General features: G+C 37.3%; 1 protein-coding gene across 1 annotated transcript in view; it reads right to left on the reverse strand.

The window, feature by feature from the left end:
• LOC126885583 (ATP-binding cassette sub-family G member 4) overlaps window positions 1–24790 on the reverse strand; it is a 256853-nt gene that overhangs the window by 108820 nt on the left and 123243 nt on the right. The window lies entirely within an intron of this gene.

Here is a 24790-nt window from a genome sequence, read left to right on the forward strand (position 1 = left end):
GTTTGATGGTGTAGCAGTTCCTTTTTTGATGGTAAAAGTGTAATATACGCTTTGTAAAAATACTGCGTATGTATTTATGAAAGCCGGCATAGTACTAATATCGTAGTGATGAATTAAACCCAAGCCTCCCGTCTCCTGGATTAGAAAACCTATTTCCCGAGGTAAATAAGCAAATTTCTTTTGTTTTATGGTATTTTCATGGTATAATGGTATATGGTGCAATCAGTAATTTTCCATTGACATTTTCCCCTTCGAGTGACGTATGAACTACGTACGTGCTGTCAAGTGTCATGTCAAGTTTCACAATGGTGAAGTTTTGAATTTTAAGGTATAGTGACTTTTAATAATTATAAAATTCTCAAACTAATAACGTTAATTTCTTTCAACATAAAAAAATAAATCTTTTTGGAACTTAAAATACAAAAATGAAAAAGTAAATTGTTGAACAGAACAAAGAATAATTTTGCTTCCATCATTAAAATATTATTGTAAAGACATAATTGTAAGTTAATGTTAAAATCCTTTTTGAAACCTTTTGAAATAGTTAAAAATAAAAGATTTACGGAATGATATTTGACAGGTGACATAGTTGTTGTTATTTTCAATAATTAAGTACTACGAGGAGTAGTCAGTAATTCTTTAATGTAAACATTGTTCCCTGAATGAATATAAATTTTTGTTTTAATGCAAATGCTATAATATATGTCATAATTAGGTCAGTCAGTCAGTTATACAAGTCATAATTAAGTCAGATATCAAATCCTCAATGCAATAATATTATTGTTTATCTTTTGGTGCACCATAACCTATGTTCAGAAAAGTAGATGTATTTTTTTACAGGTAATTTTTTATGTAATCTGAAAGTTTTGTTATCTCAAGGAATAATTTTTCAATAAATGCCATAACTGTGTATTTTGTCCTGTTTATTTACCGCTAACCTATTGGCAAAATTTTAACCACAAATTTTAAAAGCTTTTTAGAGTCAAATTTTAAGATGTTGGATGATCATAGAAAGTAAAACTCCTGGTAAGGCGCCCTAACAAAATATAGCCAGGATTTATATTTAACACCCCAGGATATCTGTAAGTACCCTTGTTTAAATTTTTGATAGTAGTAAATATTCCCTAATCCCTAACTTCTTCTTAACGAACTCACAACCTTAGCTCTCCAACCAAAACACGAGCCGCCGTAGCAAAGTAGTTTTTAGAAATATCCCCTAGTTTTCTCGACCTTTTTGTATTTAAGCAGTATCTAAATTTTCCAAGCTTTTATCTTCCCCCTTATTTCTAAGTGCTACAAAATGTCGCCCTAGAACGTGGGGCCGATTCATTTTTCTGCCTCTTTCAGTGTCCAGTTGTGCGCTACAAAATAGCACCCTCAGACGTGAGGCCAGTCTCTATTCACCCCCCAGTCATATCGTTAAGTTGTTCCCAAGCAGTTTACATTTTTTTAGTTAGTCCCAACTGTTTTTCAACTTAATTTCCTCTCCTTGCCCCAGATTTGAGACCGATTCTACTATCACAACCAGTATCGCAACATAGTTTAGCCCAAGAGCCCCTACATTTTTTTAACGTTACGAAGTGGTATAAAATTTTCAATAGGATGTGTAAATATGTACTCATTGTAGTGTATTAACATTGTTTTTATGTATGTACTTATAGTAGATGTTAATACAGTACCCATGGTGAAAGCAATATTTAAATTTTTTTTAAAAAAAGTATTGATTGTATAGACAAGTAGTCTATATAAGTAACGTTGAACATTCCAATATTGAAACTATTGATAAAGTATAACATTTTAGTTGTATTTGTGCATTTATTCATAATTGATTAACAATTTTTTACAGAATAACTTGTTTTTGTGATTTTTTTTGTTCGTCATTTGAGTATATGTGTATAGTCTGTGTAGTTTCCGTTTGAGCTTTTACTCCCAATGTTGTCTAGTTGTCCCATTATTTTTTTCTCAACTAATCTAGCTTTGTCAGTGTCATAAAGATACCAAAGGTTAGTTGGAGTCTGCCTGTGAAGTAGTTTGAGTGTATCCGTGAAGTAAAGTAGTTAGTCAGTCCAATTACTATTTGTCTTTCCCTTCTTGTACCAGAATAGATCACAAGTGTAATACTCGTGATAAAGGAAGTGTGCTTAGTTGTCTAGGAACACTCCCAATAGTTATCGGAACAAGAACCGTTGTTGGTGTTATCCCGTGTAAGCTCATTCGAGAAGCAAGTTTCAATATTGTTTGTGTTTGTCTATCCCTGTTTTGTCTGAAAATATTTGAGTCTGTTGTTTCCTGTTTGTTTTGTGTACCCTTGTGTTATTCCCTGTTAGTCCGTGTCAGTGGTGGAGTGTGAATTTTTTGACGAATAGTTTATTGACCCCTCTTTTGTTTATTGAGTGATTGCAGACCAAGAGCAGAAGTTGCAACAAAGTCAGTGAGGTTAGGATCTGGCTGCGTGAGAGTGCAAGTGAGGTTTGTGTTCGTTTGATAAATAGAAACGGTTTTTTGTCCGAAAGTCATACTTTCTACTATTCCCATTGGTCTTTCCCCTGTGTGTTGTTTTCACCCCAGTTTTAAAAATGAAGTCTACCCAAGTTAATGATCTGAAAACCGATGAGTTATCTTATGAACTTTTCATAAGAGGTTTTAATGTCCAAAATAAGACTGTTGAAGAAAAACGTAAGTTGTTGAGAGGTCAGTTAAGTAAAGAGACCATCTCATCTTCCATTGATTTGACTAAAAATGTAGTCGATCCTGATCAAGAGTTGCCTACAATCCAGTCAATATTAGCAGATTTGCAAAGTATTGCGCGGGCAATGAGTGCACAGTCATCAAAGGCTGACTTTGCTCGTTTCAAAACAAGGCCCAGTCATCTGGATTTCAGATTGGAAAATTTCCCTGATAATGTAGAAGAAGCTATAAAAGAAGTTATTGACAACTATAAGATGGATTTATTGATGTTGACTGGAGATGTCTTAGAAAAGGAAGAGACATCTGACAATGTGTCCGTCCCATCGACTAGTGGTACAACTTCAGTCCCCGTTGCCCCTATTAGTTCAGTTTCAGCCCCTATTATACAAATTTCAACTCCTGTTAGAGTTTCTGATTTAAATATCAAATTTAATGGTGAGAGTAAAGCCCTTCCCACATTTTTAGAAAAAGTAAGAGATTCTGCTAGATCCAGAAATATTTCTGATGATGTCCTGTTTAGATCAGCTTTTGAGTTATTCGACGGAAACGCTGCTATTTGGTATAGGAGTGTTGGAAATACAGTTAACAGTTGGAATGAGTTGGTAACCCTTCTCAAAACTGCTTTCCTACCCCCAGATTATAATGATAATCTCCTTGATGAAATTAAAGGTCGAAAACAAAAAAAGTCTGAGTCAATCACTATTTATTCCGCAATCATGGAGAATCTCTTTAAACGTTTAGAAGAGTACCCGTCTGAAGCCCAACGAGTAAAGATTTTAAGAAAAAATATTTTGGTGGATTATATTCCACTCGTAGCCCTTCAAGATTTTCCCACTGTCGAAATGTTAGTCATAACTGTTAAACGTTTGGAGCAAAATGTTTTGCCCCTGCTTCAAACTACAAAAGGTCTTGCTGGTATTTCATTAGAGGATTCAGAAAAACCCCAAGAGAAGCTTCAGGTACTTGATAAACAAGACAAGCCTGATAACCCCAAAGGAGACAAACGAGAAAAGCAAGATCGTCCCTTTAAGAAATCCAAGTCTACGCAGAGAAATGAGAGACCCAATCCTCCAGTAGATACTGATGAAAGACATCAGTCTTCTTCTTCTTATCCACCAGAAAGACATCAGTCTTCTTCTTCTTATCCACCCCACAGAAATCAGTCTTCTTATCCACCTCCGTTGATGCAATCCCCTCCCTATCGACCGTATGGAAATCAGTCTTCTTCTTATCAACCTCATTCAATGCAACCCCCTCCACAACCCTACCAAACACATGACAACCCTAGAAAAATTATTTTTTGTTTTACTTGTGGTGGGCCCAACCACATTTCTCGCAATTGTACAAACAGAGAAATGTCTTGTTCTCGTTGTGGTAATAAAGGAGTGAGAACGTCCTCCTGTATGTGTCAAAAAAAACTAGGTAGTGTGCAGCCAGTCGGCAGTTGCACTCCATATAGAGTTAAGCCCGACAAATTCCCCCAAAACATACTTAACCCTCTTTTTGAAAAGAAAGGTTGTGACAGTCGTCCTCATGTTAGTATTTCTATCTTTTCTAAAAACTTTGTCGCCCTCTTAGACAGTGGTTGCACCACATCCGTAGTAGGTGCCGCTGGAGTTAAATTTTTGGATTCCCAAGGAATTAAATATAATTCTACTCCCTGTAAACACGTCTGCTTAGCAGATGGTTCTCAAAAATCAGTTGTTGGTACTATTGATCTTCCAATTGAGGCTGATGGTGTTTCCCAAGTAGTGAAATTTCTTGTCGTACCCTCCGTTCCCCATAGTTTTATTTTGGGAAGTAACTTTATGCATAAATTTTCAGTGTTGTTGAATTTTAGAGATGGAACATGGCATTCTTCCCAAAAGGAAGAGAAAACAGAAACTTTGTATTCTGTAGACTCATTTTCTCCCACTGAAAAAAATTTAGTAGATTCCACAGTCGCTTCTTTTGAGGAAATTTCTAGTTCCAAGTACATTGGAAGAACCAATAAAATTGAAATGGTTATTGACACTGGTGATGCAAAGCCATTTAAGAAAAGACAATATCCTTTATCCCCTTATATGAACAAAATACTACATGAAGAGTTAGATGAAATGTTACGATTAGGAGTAATCGAACCAGCCCAATCCCCATGGTCAAGTCCCATATTATTAGTCAAGAAAAAGTCAGGTGAATATAGGTTCTGTTTTGATGGTCGTTCATTGAATGAAGTCACTGTTCATGATACTTATCCTTTACCCCAAATAGACAGAATTCTTTCGTTGCTTAGAGGAGCTAAATGCATTAGTTCCATTGACTTAAGAAAAGCTTTTTGGCAAATCCCGCTGCATCCTGACTCTAGGAAAAAGACAGCCTTTAATGTTTCTGGTAGAGGTTCCTTTCAATTCACTTCTGTTCCCTTTGGTTTGTGTAATAGTGCACAGATTCAACAAAGATTAGTTGATGCTATCTTTGGACCTGAGTTTGAACCCTATATATTCTGTTATTTAGATGACATCATAGTGTGTACTCCATCTTTTGAAGAACATATCCGATTGTTGAAAATTATAAGAGATAAACTGAAAGAAGCAAACTTGACCATTAACATCGATAAGTGTGATTTTTTTAAATCTGAATTGAAGTATCTTGGTTATGTAGTTGGTAACAATTCCCTTAAAGCAGATCCTGAAAAAATCTTAGCTATGGTTAATTATCCCAGGCCATCTAATTCTACTGAAATTAAAAGATTTATAGGTATGTGTTCCTGGTATCGTCGTTTCATTAGAGATTTTTCCAGTTTAGCCTCCCCTATTAATGACCTCCTTAAAGGTCATAGAAAGAAAAAACAACCAGTAGTTTGGACTAGTGAAGCTGAAAAAGCTTTTTTGAAAATTAAAGAACTCCTAATTTCTGCCCCTATCTTAGCCCAACCCAATTTCGAACTTCCCTTTGTTGTGCAATGTGATGCATCTGACATTGGTCTTGGTGGTGTCTTGACTCAAACTATTGATGGTGAAGAAAAAGTTATAGCTTATGCTAGTAGGTCCCTTTCCCGAGCTGAAAGAAATTATTCAGTTACAGAGCGAGAATGTCTCGCAGTGATCTTCGCTATCGAGAAATTTCGAGGTTATATTGAAGGAGTTAAGTTTACGGTCATTACTGACCACCATTCACTTCTCTGGTTGAATAAACTGTCCAATCCTACAGGCAAATTAGCCAGGTGGGCTATGCGCCTAAGACAACATACCTTCGATTTGATTCATAGAAAAGGAACATCCCATTTAGTCCCTGATGCTTTATCTCGAGCTCATACCAATGATACACCCAAAGATGCCCAAAAAGTTGATTATCTAGAAATAGATCTTGACAGAATAGACCCTTGGTTCGATGATTTAAGATCAAAGATACTCCGTTCCCCTGGTGATTTTCCACAATGGAAAGTGGAAAATGATTTCATTTACAAGTATGCCCCATCCCCCAATTCTTTCAAGACTAATGATATTGAATGGAAAATTTTAGTTCCCAAACCCCAAAGATTAGAAGTAATGCAATCTTGTCATGAGCCACCTACGTGTGCTCACTTTGGATTCTATAAAACTTTGTCCCGTATTCAAGAAAGGTACTATTGGCCCAAAATGCGTTGTGATGTGCTTAAGTTTGTCAGATCATGTAAAGTTTGTGGTGCTCAGAAAACACCAAATCATGCTCCTTTAGGTAAAATGGGTAAGCAGAGAGAAGCCCAATTCCCCTGGCAGATAGTTGCCGTTGATCTGATTGGTCCTTTTGTTCGTTCAAAAAAAGGTTATACGTGGTTATTAGTGGTTGCTGATTGGTTTAGTAAATATACCTTAGTCCATCCTTTGAGGAAGGCTACGGCTAAGAGTATTACTGAGTTTTTGGAAGATAATGTCTTCCTGATGTTTGGTGTTCCCCAGTATGTGATTTGTGATAATGCCTCAAATCTGAACAACCCTCTTCTAATTAATCTCTGTAGTAGGTATAATGTTCAGAAAGTATGGTTTAGCCCCGTGTATGCACCACAATGTAATTTTGTGGAGAGAAATAATAAAATCATTGGAACAGCAATCCGTATGTATATAAAAGACCACGTAGACTGGGACAAGAATTTAGCAAAGATCAGACAAGCTATTAATACCGCAAAGCACGAAGTAACTGGATACACCCCAGCTTTCCTTAATTATGGCCGTCATGTTCCCCTGAGTGGAAACTACTATGGTGTTGATCAAAACGATCAACGGAAGCAAGATCTAGAAATTATTCCTGGTAACCGTGATATGTATGCTTCAGAAGTAAAAGGATTAAGTCAAGTCTTCGAAAAGGTCAGGGCTAATCTTCGAAAAGGATATGAACGTAACGCTAGAAGTTACAACACGAAGAAGAGAAGTCCAATTCCAAGTAGGAGATCGAGTATGGAAAAGGAATAAAGTCCTGTCTAATGCTGCTAACAAGTTTATGTCTAAACTAGCACCGAGGTACATTGAAGCTACAGTCCGTGAAAAGTTGTCACCAGTGGTGTATCGTCTATCTGATTTAAATGGTTCTGATCTTGGTAAATGGCATGTTAAAGACTTAAAACCTTTTGTATCTGATGGAGATAATATATCATCCCCTTAGTCCTGATCCCCTATTCCCTGTTCCCCCTGTATTGTTCTTCAGTTCCCTTAGTCTTGATAAGAAGTTGATATTGTCTTTGATTTTGGTATGTCGTCTTTTGGTCCCTGTTGTTGTCGTATACCCCCTTGTATGAATTTGTTGTGATTTGGCCCTTGTTGTTGTTGTATACCCCTTTTTTAGTCTTATTTTATTTTGGTCTAGTTGAAGTGAGTATATTCCCTGTGAGACGTTTAACATAAAGTTACCGATCTCGACTTGAGACAAATGTTAAGATTACGTTGTCTCATTGAGGTATTTAGAATGGAGATTCTAAATCCTCATTTTTGCTGAACCGTTGCCAACAAAATTCCCTGAAACTCGCTAGGCGTTTAGTGGAGTTTAGGCAGATGCCTATCTGCTGAGCCTAGAGCTCAAATGATTTTTTTAGTTCTCGAAAACCGCTCGCGGTTAGGCAACGAGGTGACAAGGCTGTGCCTGCCCTGATATTTCACTTGTGTTACTGTTGTGGATGTCAGCGAGGTCCACACAGGGCACAATGTTAGCTTCTTCCCCAAGGCACAGAAACTCTTGTCACCTACAGTTCATTTTAGAGTCATTACACATTTCAGTCTACTCGACTTTAAAGAGTCTGGCGATCGATGGTACGCTAGCCCAATCCCTAACGTTTGTTTGTTTAATTTAATCCCCACTAGCCATCATCTAAAAAAATTTTGATGTGATTGTTTAGCCTCACTCAAGGAGTCATGGTTGATTTTTGTTTGGTTTATCGAAAACTGGATAGCTATCCGAGCTTTCTTTTTTCGGAGGAGGCTGTGTAGCGTTTAAAAAACCAGTGAAAATATGATCTTTAGATTTGTATAGATTTTACAATCCCTCTCTAAGAAGTCCAAATTTTTTTATTCAGTTTTTTACTTAAATTCAGATGGCAAGGAATTTTCTAAAACCGCACCTGTATACATCTACAAAGTATTGCGCACATTTCAATGTGTTACAAGATTCCTGTTTATTTGAGACGCAAAAACAGAATTTGTAAGAAGTTTTGACAAAAGTACAGTTCTAATGCGTAGATGAACTTTCTAGAAGAAATGTTGAAAATCAATTTGATTGGTTTGTTTGAATTTGGTACAAAGATCGAAGCTCGTAATTGGCTCTGAAGAACGGAAGCCGGAAATTGCGTAGTGACAGGATCAAGGAATTTTGGCAGGAGACGGAGAAGAAAGCAGGCATTCTTACAATGGTAGTGAATCAGTAAACATCGATAGTCAGTAACCGGCTTTTTTGCGACGCAAAAAGAATTTCCAAGTAAATGGGATCTATCAAAGTTCTTCTGTGTTGTTGTTAAGTAGGTGTACCATCAGTTTGATGGTGTAGCAGTTCCTTTTTTGATGGTAAAAGTGTAATATACGCTTTGTAAAAATACTGCGTATGTATTTATGAAAGCCGGCATAGTACTAATATCGTAGTGATGAATTAAACCCAAGCCTCCCGTCTCCTGGATTAGAAAACCTATTTCCCGAGGTAAATAAGCAAATTTCTTTTGTTTTATGGTATTTTCATGGTATAATGGTATATGGTGCAATCAGTAATTTTCCATTGACATTTTCCCCTTCGAGTGACGTATGAACTACGTACGTGCTGTCAAGTGTCATGTCAAGTTTCACAATGGTGAAGTTTTGAATTTTAAGGTATAGTGACTTTTAATAATTATAAAATTCTCAAACTAATAACGTTAATTTCTTTCAACATAAAAAAATAAATCTTTTTGGAACTTAAAATACAAAAATGAAAAAGTAAATTGTTGAACAGAACAAAGAATAATTTTGCTTCCATCATTAAAATATTATTGTAAAGACATAATTGTAAGTTAATGTTAAAATCCTTTTTGAAACCTTTTGAAATAGTTAAAAATAAAAGATTTACGGAATGATATTTGACAGGTGACATAGTTGTTGTTATTTTCAATAATTAAGTACTACGAGGAGTAGTCAGTAATTCTTTAATGTAAACATTGTTCCCTGAATGAATATAAATTTTTGTTTTAATGCAAATGCTATAATATATGTCATAATTAGGTCAGTCAGTCAGTTATACAAGTCATAATTAAGTCAGATATCAAATCCTCAATGCAATAATATTATTGTTTATCTTTTGGTGCACCATAACCTATGTTCAGAAAAGTAGATGTATTTTTTTACAGGTAATTTTTTATGTAATCTGAAAGTTTTGTTATCTCAAGGAATAATTTTTCAATAAATGCCATAACTGTGTATTTTGTCCTGTTTATTTACCGCTAACCTATTGGCAAAATTTTAACCACAAATTTTAAAAGCTTTTTAGAGTCAAATTTTAAGATGTTGGATGATCATAGAAAGTAAAACTCCTGGTAAGGCGCCCTAACAAAATATAGCCAGGATTTATATTTAACACCCCAGGATATCTGTAAGTACCCTTGTTTAAATTTTTGATAGTAGTAAATATTCCCTAATCCCTAACTTCTTCTTAACGAACTCACAACCTTAGCTCTCCAACCAAAACACGAGCCGCCGTAGCAAAGTAGTTTTTAGAAATATCCCCTAGTTTTCTCGACCTTTTTGTATTTAAGCAGTATCTAAATTTTCCAAGCTTTTATCTTCCCCCTTATTTCTAAGTGCTACACTGTACCGATTTTTAATAATGTTCATTCTTGAAATAGCTGCTTCGCATACCACTTTGAGTCAAACATAGTATACCATTTTTACTGCCAAAGATTTTCAAAATTGCCAAACACTATATTCTGAATTTAATGGGATTCCGCACAAAACTAGTCTACGGTCCGGATGCGGACCGCGGTCCACTAATTGGTGACCCCCTGCAGTAGGTGGTATTGTGGACTAGCGCGAAGCTTCATAGGTACTATGTTTTTACTCCAGGGAAATAAGGTTTTTGTCGGGACACTTGAGCAGCCAGGTTGCAAGTGGGTTTTTTGGGTACTATATACCTAATACATTATACATACAAAAATGCCCGTCACAGTTCGGACGAGAATTTTAGTTATTAACAAATAAGGGTCAAAAATGGCAGTTTTTTCGTTTAAATCGCTACAGGTAAAAATAGAATAATTAAATATCTTATTTATAGTATTCTTCTTTTAGTAGATGAGCCAATGTTTAAAACGGCACTTTTTTAATTTTGGTCCGATCATTTGTTGCTTCGAAAATTGCAAAATAAAACTAAAATTTCGAAAATAAAAAATTTGCTATAACTTTCGCGAAAGTGACCTTACGACTTTTAGATTTCACAAAAAGTTGAGTCAAAGAGTCCATATACTGCACAAAAAATTATAAGACGATTCGTCAATTAGTTTGAATTTTATTCAATTTGTTTATCCCAAAGAGCTTTTTTTTTGTAATGTTATTGTTCAGAAAATAATAATTATATAGAAATTCTGTGAAAACCACATGAAAGAACAATAGTCTTGTTTTTAAATTATTGAAGAAAATCATTAAAAAGTAATTTTTGTCACTACGAAAACATTTTACTAAAGTAGTCATTTTTGGCTTGAAAACAATTTGAATAGCTTTGTTAATATTGACTGCAGAGTAAATTTACCTTGGAATTTCAAAAGCTGGTATTTTTACACAAATTTTCAAAAAAAAAACTTTTCGCCTATGTTAATTACGGTCAAAGTTAGCCACTTTTATTATTTAATTCACAGTTACTTCAATATACATAAAATTCTCCTATAACAGTGTTAGTTACCATACTACTCCGAAACGGCTTGGCCGATTTTTATGAAATTTTACAAGTATATCCTGCAGGACTGAGAATAGGTTTTAATTTTTTTTTCATATCCATAAGTTATAAGGGGGGTTGCCCCCTGACATTTTTTATTATTTTTTTGGACAAAATTGTCTCTCTTAATTTTATATGATGTAGGATTAAAAAATACATACAACCCTTAATTTACACTTTTCCATCACCAACCCCTATTTGTTAATACCCATCTATATATTTACATCTATAAAATTCTCCTGTCACAGTGTTAGTTGTCATACTCCTCCGAGACCGCTTGACCGATTTTTATGAAATTATATATGTATATTGGTAGGTCTTAGAATCGGTCGTAAGGGGAACTCCCCTTAACATTTTGAAATGTTAGGTGGGGATTTACGTACATAACGTACTCTACAAGACTACGAGTACATACAATTTAAAAAAATTATGATCAAAATCCATCAACAAGCTCTGGAAATATTAATCGCAGCATATGTTTGAAGAATCAGTTTCATTTTTTGAGTGCACGGATTTTAATAATTCATTTCCACCGACCACAAATCGATTTCGTTAGAACGGTATTTTTAAAGCTTTATTAACAACTCTGTTGAAGTTTAAAGTTTACTCAAACTTTTACACATAAACTATATACCTTCAACTTCGAAATGGCGCTAGTTGGGTTGCTTAATTGTTATAAACAAAGTAGCTGTCAATTAAATAAAAAAGTGGCTAACTTTGACTGTAATTATCCTAGGCAAAAATTGTTTTTTTGAGAATTCGTATAAAACTACCAGCTTTTCAAATACCAAAGTAGTTTTAATCTACAGTCAATATTAACAAAGTTATTCAAATTGTTTATGAACTAAAAATGACCCTACTTTAGTAAAATGTTTTCGGAATGATAAAAATGACTTTTTAATGATTTTTTTTAAATACTTTGAAATCATGACTTTTCTTCTTTCATGTGGTTTTCACAGAATTGCTATTACATTAATATTTTCTGAACAATATTATTGCGAAAAAAAAGCTCACTGGGATAAACAAATTGAATAAAATTTATACTAATTGACGAATCGTCTTAAAAATTTTTGTGCATTATATGGACTGTTTGTCTCAACTTTTCGTGCAATATGAAAGTCTTAAGGTCATTTTCACAAAAGTTACAGCAATTTTTTTATTTTCGAAATTTTAGTCTTATTTTGCAATTTCTGAAGCAACAAATTATCGAACTGAAATTCATAAACTGCCATTTTAAACCTTGGCTCATCTACTACGAGAATAACAGTATAAATAAGACATTTAATTACCCTATTTTTACCCGTAGCAATTTAAACGAAAAAACTGCCATTTTTGGACACTTATTTGTTAATAACTAAATTTCTCGTCCGAACTGTGACGGGCATTTTTGTATGTATAATGTATTAGGTATATAGTACCCAAAAAACCCATTTGCAACCTGGCTGCTCAAGTGTCCCGAACATGGTATATTTTTGCCTTATTTCCCTGGAGTATTTCTGTAGTTTAAAATTTAATACTTGGCAGACCTCGTTGGCCCAAGATGGTTGTTAGGGTTCTCGTTTAGAGTCTCACCATGTTCCCGGAGGTATTCTTATAACATCAGCGTTTAGCATATCCAATTTCACAATACTGTAATGTAGATTGAATTTTAAGTACAACCATTGTTTGGTTCTGGGGCTAGTTAGCAAGTATATACGAATTCACTGATGATGGACTGATAGGTCCGAAAACGTTCTGAATGAACCTATTTTATTTAATCCATTGGGATTTTTAAAATTTTATTAAATATACCTTTTACATAGAAGTGGTTTTACTTTATGTTACGAGTTTTTTAACTGTATGGTATACAGCCAACCCAGGGAACTACCCCTTTTAGTTTAAATAAATATCATTTAATAGTAAATTTAATTATTATATAAAATAAATAACATGTTAAAAATAAAATTTGGGTATAGTTTGAAACGAATTTATAACAACTAACGTTAAAAAGATTAGTAGAAATATATAGTTTTGTTTTATAATTAAATGAAATGTTTACATTGTATAACGGACTCCCCTTATTGAGTACGTTGACTCTTCCACCTATTTTACGTGTTGCCGTCGTTACATATACAGCCTTTTATATAAAATAATTATTGGTTTTACGTGTAATCTAAGCATTTTTTTCAATTTGCATAAAGATTCTTGGGTCACACTGTATAAGGATTTATGACTGATTTTTGGACTAGTCATTATTAGTATAACAATGTAAGATCCATTTCTATTAGCACAGATCCAAAGAATTTATTAGTAATGTAGAATTAACCAGATAGCGACATTGAGGCTACATTAAGTGACAACTCACCAACAGAAATAACCGTGACTGACTAATTCGTTAATAATTACATTGTTTGAGGATTCATTGTGGGATTTTTCATCAGTTACAATAATTTGAAAAAATTGGCAGTCTTGTACATTTTAAAAATTTTACTACAGAAACACACAATTTTAAAATCCGTAAAAAATAACCGAACCAAATTATGTAACTACTTAGATATTCTGTCAACAAGCAAATGGTTATATTATAAGTGAATATCAATTGAATTCTTTTAGAGTTTTGTTAGTCTAAAAATGATGTGGTCTAATCGTATTCCTAGATCTCGTACAGTGATAGTGGAATTGGGAGTTAATATTTAAATAAATTTAGATGATTTGAATTTAAAGTAGTTAGATGTAGAGTAATGGTAGCGGCATAATACAAAGTAGAAACATAAAGATTCACAACGCTCTAACTCTAATACTCTCTATAATCTGCAGTTAAGGACCACATTTCCCCGTGTGGAGGCGGGCCTCTCAAGTAGAATACCTCCACAGCTTCTCCTGCTCATCGTAAAAGGCGACAAATTGGAGCAGCTGACCGCTGTCCTTCAACCCAGCTCCTAACCTGTCCCTGTGTGATAGTTATTACCCCCCAACTATCATATGACACCCACCCCTACCATCAAACACGTCCTGATACCCAAACCTATACCCGAGGAGAAAACCTCCACGAATTTAAAAACCAGTGGAGGAAACCACTGAAAACAAACGGATATGCATAGGGATTGCGGCTATGCACCATCCTAGTATACCGCCACCCCAACCTCAAGGTGTAACACCATCGTGCCGAAGGGGTGCATGGCCCAGGGGTAACGTAGTGGGCTACAAGCGATGCCTAAGGGAGATGGCGAACCCGAGGGGAAAACAGCCTTGGCGGGGCAAGGGCGCACTGCCCCACTGGACAGATCAACACGACCCAACTCGTGGGAAGGAAGATGGGACAAAAAAAGAAAAACAAAAAAGGCGGAAGAGAGAGCAGCGGGGGGCGAAAAAGAAAACAGAAGAGGCGGGGAAAAAGAAAGGGACGAGAATCAAGGAGAGAAAAGATGGAGAAGAGAAGTGGAAGAAAAGGAAGACCCCGGATCTAGAACCAGCGCAAACAGAAGCAAGGGAAAAGAAAGAGAAGGTAAGAGGGAAACAAGGGAAGTAAGAGAGGAACTGCAAACCAAGAGAGAAGAAGAAAGAAAGAGAATAGGAAGAGAAAAAGAGGGAGAAGAGAACAGACAGAAGGACGAAAAAAATAAAGCGAAGAGTCAAAGGGAAGAAAACGCAAGGGAAGAAGGGGAATCAAGCAGCTCTGACAGCAGTTCCGATGATGAATCGGAGGAAGAGGAGCAAACACCCAACTGTAATGCAAGAACAAAGTTGGAACGCCTCTAGGATAGTGTAGCGGCCCTTGAAAAACTCATAGTTGAGGTGCCAAATACAAGGGTTGCCATAAAGCAGGAGGTCGACAACCTGAGAAACCGGTTGTTCGATTATACCGAGGAACTGGAGGAAAGCAAGAAGAAAGAAGAGGTTCCAAGGAAGTCTGTTTGCACGACATCCAGAGGTGTGCAGACGAACATGGAGCCCTTGAAAGTCAAGAAAATGGCGACAATGGGTGTTCAAGTGGACCTAGAGAACCCAGAAGCCATTAAAAGGAGGGTGGACGCCATCACGGAAAAAATGGCAATATGCGAGTACGAGGAAATAACAGAGTTCTTAAATGAGGACTGGCCGGAGGAAGTCTTCCAAAGAACTGAAGTGAAAGAGGGGGACATCTCTGATATAGCAGCAGACGTGGCAGTATTTGTTACCAACAACGACGAGGACAAAAAAGCCATGGAAACGGTGAAAGGTATGTTTCCTGACCTACCAGGTGTTCCAGCGGAGGTAGATGAGGATGGAGGCCTGGGAACTGTGAGAGTCACGATGTCTGCCCATGTAGATGGAACGTGGATTGACAAGGAGAAATATGGATTCAAACTTCTCCCAAACAAGAAGGAAGAACTCGAGTCGGTGAAGTTCCTCAAGACATGCAGGAAACTGGTACAGAAGATGGAGGAGCTAGGAAGAGAAAGAGTGGGAATCCACACGCCAACATCACTAGGAGTTGAGACATCGAGGAGAATCCTGGAGTGGGCAGCAAGAGGAAGGGGTGTGACGATCACGCTCCTAGAAAAAAAATCCAGAAGAGGGTGGGCAAACATTAACACCAAGCCCAGAGAACAATGTGGAGTAGTACTTATCAGCAAAAACAAGGAAAAATCATTTGCGGACCTTATGACAGAAGTGAAAAGTAACCTCACAGGAAGAAAATCCATCGACATAAAAAGGATCAGACAGACCAGAAATCAAGGAATATCACTGGAACTGGGAGGAGGAAGGGAAATGGCGGAGGAAGTGAAGAAACTCCTCTCTGGTAGCACATGTGTGTCGAGAGCAGTGGCAAAAGGGGGCGTCGTAAAGAGAAGAATCTTGATGCAAGAAATCCCACCCAACACAACGGAGGATGTGATCCAAAAGGCCACAGAGGAAGCAGCAGGTAAAGAGCGGGCATGTGACATAGTAAAAACCTGGACCGAGACACGGGGTGGAGAAAGAGGGATGATGAGTGCAGTGATGGATGTCGACGAAGACGCGGCCGAAAAGATCCTAAGAATGAGAAGAATTAGGGTAGAGTATACCTCCTGTCGGGTCATAGAAGCAAGGACAGAAATACCAAGATGCTTGAGATGCCTAGCCTTTGGACACAAGCAATGGAACTGTAAAGGGCAGAACAGAAGAGGATGTTGCTTCCGATGCGGCAAAGAGGGTCACATAGCGTCGGAATGCAAGACAGAAACAATCAGATGTCTCAACTGCGATGTGACCGGGCATGTGGCGAATTCAAGAAGATGTCCAAAGTTCAACCGACTGGTTGAAAGTAGGGACCACTAAGGACTAGTCCCAGGAAGAGCGCGCGAGTGGAAACAGTATGAAAGAGAGCGTGAAAGAAGTCCGAGTCTAAGAAATGGCGAACACAGGAAATAAGATCCGAGAGCTGAGAGTACTACAAACGAACGTGGGAACGGCGAGATTAGCACATGATCTCGCCGAGGCTGCCGCCGTAGAAAAGAATATCGACGTGCTGGTGACGGCGGAGCCAAACCCAACAGCGGCTAAGAAAAGAGGATGGTTTGTGGATACGACTGGAAGGGCCGCTGTACGAATCTACAATAGAAAGCTGCGAGTGTATGAAATTAAACCGAAGGAAGGATACGTGATCGTCCGGATAGAGAAGATGCAGCTGGTCTGCTGTTATGTTTCTCCGAACATAACAGTGGGTGAGTATGAGAGGAAGATGGACGAGATCATGCAGGAAGTGGGGAACACAGGAGGAGAATGCGTAGTGCTGGGAGACTTTAATGCAAAAGCAGCGGAGTGGGAATCTCCTATCACCGACACTCGCGGCAGGATACTGACCACTGGGTGGGTACTCTGGATCTAGTAGTACTGAACACAGGTCTGGCGCCTACGTTTGTTAGGAGAGGTACAGGTACGTACATCGACGTGACGATGGCGACACAAGGAATAGCGGCGAAAGCAAGAGGCTGGAAGGTTTTACCAGACTACACCGGAACGGAGCATCACTACATCGGATTCTCGATAGTCGGGGCGGGAACTACTAACGCAGTCCGCGCGTCTGGTACGTCGGGAGGCAGATGCGGCGATGGAAATGACTGGAAAGTATACGAGGAGCTGATCAAATGGAGAGTTAGCATGATGCAGGGTCAATCACCGACAGTCGAAAACCTGGAGAGGGTAATTAAAGAAGCGATGGAGGGAAGCAGGAGGGGTCGCCGAGATATAAACAAGATGCCCTACTGGTGGAACGCGGACATCGAGACACAAAGAAATGAATGTATAGTCATGAGAAGAAGGCTAACGAGAGCAAGGGGCAGAGCAGGAGTCGATCCTGATGTCATCGAGGAGATCGAGGAGGAGTACCGCCTACGGAAGAGGGAACTCTACAGGAAAATTCGTGCAGAAAAGAGAAGGCACTGGAGAGAACTGTGTGAAAACCTGGATGAGGACGTCTGGGGTCAAGGATACAGGATCGCCATGAAAAAGTTCCATGCGTACCCCTCGTATGAAATGCCTATGGATAAGAAGCTCGAGGTAACACGAGAGCTCTTTCCCGCGGGTAGGTGGCATGGTGTACGGAGAGACGAGGAAGCTGAGCGGGCTGTACCCTTTACCATGGATGAACTTGTCGAGGCATTGGGCGCACTTAAGACGCGCAGGTCCCCCGGTTTGGATCAGATATCACCTGAGGCGGTGAGGTGTCTAGGACGGGCGGAACCCGCGTGGCTTCTGGAGCACATGAATGCACTGCTGGAAGCACAGACCTTTCCTGAGCCTTGGAGGACATCGAAGTTGGTACTGCTTCCCAAAGCTGGGGAAAAGTATCGACCCATCTGCCTTCTTCCGTGCGTCGGTAAGCTGTATGAAAGAATGCTGCGGGGACGTATCGATGGCATGATTGAGAGGTCGGGAGGCTTGTCCCCGAGGCAGTTTGGTTTCTGTAAAGGGAGAAGCACGATTGATGCAATCGTGAGTGTATTCGACGCATTGCGCAATAGAGGGGATGAACACCGTTGGGCGGCCCTGTTGTTGTTCGATGTTAGGAATGCATTCAATACGCTGCAGTGGAACGAGGTAATGAAGGCAATGGAGAAGAGAGAGTGTCCTGGATACCTGATGAACGTGGTAGCGGAATATCTGTCTGAAAGAAGAATTATGGTGGAGAAAGGCACGATCGTGGATGTGACGGCAGGTGTTCCCCAGGGATCTGTCTTGGGCCCGACGCTATGGAATCTAGCATATGACGGGATTCTGAACTGTGAATATGGAGAGGGTACGTCTCCCTTCGCATTTGCAGACGATCTCGCTGTGCTGGTAGTGGCGCGGGACGAGCCAGATCTTAAATACCGGGTACGGAAAGCAGGCGGCGTCGTGAAGAAATGGATGACACAGCATGGACTGAAACTCGCGGCAGAGAAGACCGAGGCCATCATTCTGAAGGGGAAAAGGAACAGGCAAAGTGTGGAGCTACAATGTGCAGGAGCGTGTCTAACACCCAAGAAACACGTAAAGTACCTAGGAGTAACGATGCACCAGAATGGAAAATGGGGGGAGCACGTGCAGGTGGTGACCCGGAAGGCTGCAAACAGTGCGGCTGCGTTGGGGAGGGTGATGCCCAACATTGGAGGACCCAAATCCGAAAGGAGGAGGGCCTTGCACGGTGTTGTTCAGTCGATCGTCCTCTATGCAGCCCCAGTCTGGAGTGAGGCGGTAGGGATACGGGCCTACAGGGGGCTCATTACACGAGTGGACAGAACAAGTCTGCTGCGAGTGGCATGCGCCTACAGGACTGTGTCTGCCGCAGCCTTGTGGGCCATCACTGGATGTGTTCCGCTGCATGTGTTGGTAGTAGAAAGAAAAGAACTGTATGAGAGAAGAGACCTTGAGCTTACTATGGCCGAGAGAAGACAGGAAAGAGAAAGGTCAATTGAAAGATGGCAGCAAGAATGGAACAACATGGAGCATGTGGCACAGTGGACAAAGATGCTGCTTCCTAACTTAAAGGATTGGATGGACTGTGGTCACAGGCGACTGGACTATTTCCTGACGCAGGTGCTCACAGGACACGGGTGTTTTAGAGCCTACCTCTCTAGGTTTGGAAAGGCTGACACTGACGAATGTCTATACTGCAGACACCCGGACACTGTTACACATACCATGCTAGAGTGCAACAGATGGATAGTAGAAAGAAATAGAATGGAAAGAGAGACAGGTGTGAATTTTTTGACAGTGCGAGAAATGATTGAGAGAATGATTGAAAATAAAACTGGTTGGACTAGCATACACAACTATATCCGTGTAGACCAAAAAAGGGGGAACGGGGAAAATGAAGGGCCTCCTTGCTTACAGTCTGTGGATAAATGAAGGTAAAGTGCTTCGGAAGCGATGTCGACCTTGCAGCGGCCATTCCGTTTTCGGAGCGCTGGATGACAGAGGAGGGTCTGGTTTAGCAGGTAGGCATTCGGCGTAGCCTCGGCGACGAGAGAGCGTTTTAAAGCACCTCGGGAACTATCGCTGGTACTACGAAGAATGAATCCTGCACTAAGGTCAGTCAGGCGGCGTTCTGGACTGAGGTGTCTTTTGAAGATTCCAGACCCCCCCTCTTTAAAGACGAAAAAAAAAAAAAAAAAGTTAAGGACCACATTAAGCCGGCCACTCACGATACTGCGGCGTTCAATTTTGTCGAATTCGACTAATTAGTTCAGAGAAATAAGGGAAAAAATATCCTGTTGGTGACACAACCCCCTCCAGGCCGAAACCAAATTTTTTAGCAGGAAATCGGCTGCAAGAAACATAACCTATATATATTTCCTGCAGCCGATTTTGATGATATACATAGTTATAAACAAATGAAGATCAAAAAACGGTAAATTTTCGCTTTTTTCATCTATAACCAAAAAGAGCATTTTAAACAAATATGAGAGTAAGAAACTCATAAATCGTATAAAAAACTTCAATATGGCGTTCGCTGAGTATGTCTATTCTTATTGGTTGCTTAGAAATTGCAAAATAAATCATAAATTTTGAGTTTTTATAAATATTCAGAACTTACGTAAAAATTAACTTAGAACCTTCTTATTACAGACTTCTGAGACTTCTGGTGCTTAAATCATACCCTAAATTTGAAAGCAATTGGTCGAATAGTTTAAAAGTTATTTAATTTGTTTATCCAAATTTATTTTTTTTGTAACACTATAAGTCAGAAAATAATAAAGTTACAGTAATACTTTGGACAGTTTATGAAAGAAGAAGATTTACACTATTAATTTAATTAAAAAAAAATGACAAAAAAATGTCAAAGTGGCACGAGGGAAACAATTCGATAATTATTTTAGAGATCGAGTGCAATTTGCTGCGATTATTTCATGAATAAAATGTTCAAAACCAAAATTTTATTGTAATTTATTTATGTAAGTACAAATTACTACAGTTAAACACACAGTTGTTATAAATATTTGACGGTTGAAAGTCATCACTTTTATAACTTTTAAAACAGTAACTACCCCCTCTGTGGCTCAGTGGTAAGAGCGCCTACCTTTGGATCGAAAGGTCCGAATGGTCGTGAGTTCGAATCTCACCAGGGTCAGAAATTTTTCGTTTGTTATAAATATTATATTTCGTTTATAATAAATGAAGATAGTTTCTGTCCTTGTGGGATCGGTACTCACCGGAGGGACCGCAGACATTCGGATACAATTAGCGTCTCTTTGCAAAGACAATGACGTCGACTTTGCAAAGTAACAAGACATTTACTCAACACACACACTACACATAACTTCCCTGAGTTAGTGATAAGTTATAGTCTACAAAATTATTATGAAATTGACTTGCCAGTTGGTTGTGAAAACCAGTGCCAATAAAACACAAAACACACACACACAACAGTAACTGTCATTAATGTCACTGAATGTATTTTTTCGTAGCAACGAAGGGCATCTGACGTAATATACTTGACGACGGGATATTATCAAAAATTATCACTTTCATTTTTATTTTTGTAGCTTTCTATTGGTCAGAATCTCCTATGAATAAAATAATCAGTTATGTAATGCATGTTCAAAATGTTTATACAACAAGCGATTTTAAATGGTTTTTTTACATTATTTAACATAGCTGGTGTTATAGATGCAAAAACGTTCGAAATTCTTAATTTCATAAAAATATCATCTGAAGTGGTAGGGTAGGAAGTGTAGCATTTACAATATTTTTAATATAACTCCATTTAAAAAAATTCATCTTGGTCAATCCTGGTGACCTAGGTGGCCAAATATATGGACCGAATCTATCATTCCATTTTTTTTCTAAATTTTATGTTGAGGTTGTTCTTAACATCACGCCAAAAATAAGCAGGAGCTCCGTCCAATTGGACGGATGTTTGTACGCACGCTAAGTGGAAGGTTTTAAGAAGGATCCAAAAAACTTGTTTTAAGAAATTTAAAAAAGCTGCTCTATTTAGATTTTCGTCAAAAAATATGGATCGATAACGTACTCGCTCAGAATATTGCCCCAAACATTAACACTTAATCGGTGTTGGTGATCAACAGTAAAATGTTTGTTTACTGTATCATAATAAAATGAAAGCTATGTCTATTAACTAGACGATTATTATGAAAAGTAGGTAGATTCGCCTGTACACAATACATTCTTAAAAAAAATCAGGATCTTCTCCAAATTCTTAAGTCTATAAACGAAAAGTTAAACGTTCCTGTTCTGTCTAATGCTGGTGTAGTTGAGTTTTATACGGATGATAGTGGTTTTTCTTATGTATTCTACATACACTCGTTTGACTGATTTCCAATTGACTCGAAATTTTTCACGTACTAGTATTTGGGTTTTCCGTAACAGAAAGCAGGACATCAAGTTCGTTGACGTCATTAAAAATAAATGGTTTATTTTTATTTAACTTTTCGTACCTATGCAACATTACCAGTAGCACGGAATCTATCGAGAAATCTCTCAACAACGTCCTCTTTTGGGTGTCTTCTATCAGGATAACTTTAAGCGTAAACTTTAGAAGCTAAGAGACAATTTTAAAAATATTCCCCAATGAAAAGTAGCATGTCTACTCTTTCATAGATATCGTGATTATTCACTTTTAGGAACAATCAAATTTGAATGTAATTGGATCTGCCAAAGCCATTTTTAAGTAAAAAAAAATTGAATATCATACACCGATGTTTATAGTTTTGATAATTACCAGACCCTACTGTCATAAACTGACAATGTCATACAATGACATTAATTAACTACATCTTAAATAATTGTAAATTACGCAAAAACTATGACACCTAGGTATAGGACATCCATATACCATTCGAAAGAGGTAAATTTGTTTAGTATAATTATTTATTAATATACATGGTGTTCCATTTAAAATAAGCATCATATGACACATTGAATACTCCACTAATGAAACTGTAAATTATGAACACCCTGTAGACAAATGTGTAATAATTAATCATGGAATACATTCAACCAATATTTAACTATTTAGATGTAAAAGTAATGTTTTTATAATTTCGTAAATAACTTGAGAATAAGCCTTCTTTTAAAACTTTACATTTTAAGAAAAGTCAACATAACTCAGAACACTCTGTACATAGGTATAGGGAAGCCTTATGAAACTATAGCTTATTTTTTGCGGACAATTAAAAAATTCAATAAAATACAGAGTGTTCCATAAGAAAAAATATAACTTTGATACGCCGCCATTTATTGGGACACCCTGTATAATTCAAAATAATTTTAAAATGTAGCTTTTATCAACTTACAAACTATTCAATTTAAATTTTTTTCAAATCTTTTACCATTTCGCTGTAATCTTCCGTCGCGTTAGTGGTGGCTCACCCTGTATATGTACTTTGTATTTTTGACTTGCTACAAACAATATTTTTTTGTAAAGTAGTTAAATAAATCTATCTTCTATTAGGCATAGACCAAAATGAAAATCTGCTGTTTCGTTCTAGCTGACGAATACTGTAAAATAAAAACTTTTTACTTTTCTATGATAAAAAACATATTTCATAGTTTTGTGGTTTATGGTTTAGCTACTCATTTTGCCAATTAACAATATCTTCGGATATTTAGAATTCGAGGAATAGTTGTCATGAGTTTGTTTGTCTAAGATGTATAGTAGACTAAGAGCCGCTATAGGTGAAAATTCTTAATCATTTTAGGCACGACGGGACCCTATAACTTAAATAGTAGAACCTAAAAGAAAACGTTTGAGCACTGTGCCGTCACTTTTCAGTGGCACATGCGTCTACAGTGGCGCATCAAACTTTCCACTTATGGACGGGATACATAAATTAAAAAATACCCTCCCTCATTACCAGAATTTAATTTTTTTCATTTTTTTAAGTTTTATGTGATTAAGACATAAGATTCATCGTAATTTTAACTCGCCACCCCCTTCTCCCTGCCCCCACCATCAAAAACTTTATTTTTCGATTTTATTTTTTTGTTGGTGGGATGCAATCAATTTTAAAATTTCAAAAAATTTACACGCATAGTTAAGGCTTTTATAAAACACGTCTATTTTTTATAGACCTGTAGGTTGAATGTACATAATCTCAAAAAAATTTAAAATTTTTTTTTTTTTTTTAAAGTATATAATTTTTTTTTTGGGGATAGCTGCAGATCTAATTTTTTCTTAGTCTTGTGTATTTTATCAAACACTATATTTCTAATTTTTTTCAGATTTTTCTGTAACGTTAGTCACTTTTAAAATTCCAAAAAACTGTTTTTTAAGGGGTTTTTGGGGGGTTTGAAAGTATTTTTCTGATTTTTAAATATTCTAAAGAACTCAGTTACTTCAAGTTACATATAACCTATAAAAGCAAAAATGATTTGATATATTATGAAGTCTATAAAATAGGGAAAATTCCCATAAACCCCCCAAAAAACAGTTTTTCGGATTTTTGAAGGTCGGGAGACTTACGGAAAATCTGAAAAAAAATTAAAAAATATAGTGTTTGATAAAACACACAAGATTAAGAAAAAATTAGACCTGCAGCTATTCCTCAAAAAAAGTTATACGCTTTTTTGAAAAAAAAATCTTTTTTAATTTTTTGAGGTTATGTACACTCTACCTATGGGTCTATAAAAAATAGGCATGTTTTATAAAAGCCTCAACTATGCGTGTGAATTTTTTGAAATTTTAAAATTGAGTGCATCCCACCAAAAAAAAATAAAAACGAAAAATGAAGTTTTTGATGGTGGGGGCAGGGGGAAGGGGGTGGTGGGTTAAAATCACGATGAATCCTATGTGTTAATCACATAGAACTTAAAAAAATAAAAAAAAATTAATTCTGTTAGTAAGTTCTGATAACTTTTAATTTATTTATCCCGTCCATAAGTGGAAAGTTTGATGCGCCACTGTCGACGCATGTGCCACTGAAAAGTGACGGCACAGTGTTCAAACGTTTTCTTTTAGGTTCTACTATTTAAGTTATAGGGTCCCATCGTGCCTAAAATGATTAAGAAATTTCACCTATAGCGGCTCTTAGTCTATAGGTAAATACTTACTAAAATACCCAAAAAATATTTCCCAAAAAAGTTATAATTTCTCTCAAAATGATTCCACTTATTTGTGGGTTTTGGTAAATGATTGCATTCGATATTACAGAAAAAAAAGTATAACCATTGTTTGATAAATCGCTGCTGGGGTCGTTTATCTCCTCGTTACATCTAGTTCGTCAAGTATGTAGATATTGTAATTAAATCATATCAGCAATTTAAACAACAA

Source organism: Diabrotica virgifera, chromosome 1 (assembly GCF_917563875.1).
Source record: "Diabrotica virgifera virgifera chromosome 1, PGI_DIABVI_V3a".
NCBI lineage: Eukaryota > Metazoa > Arthropoda > Insecta > Coleoptera > Chrysomelidae > Diabrotica > Diabrotica virgifera.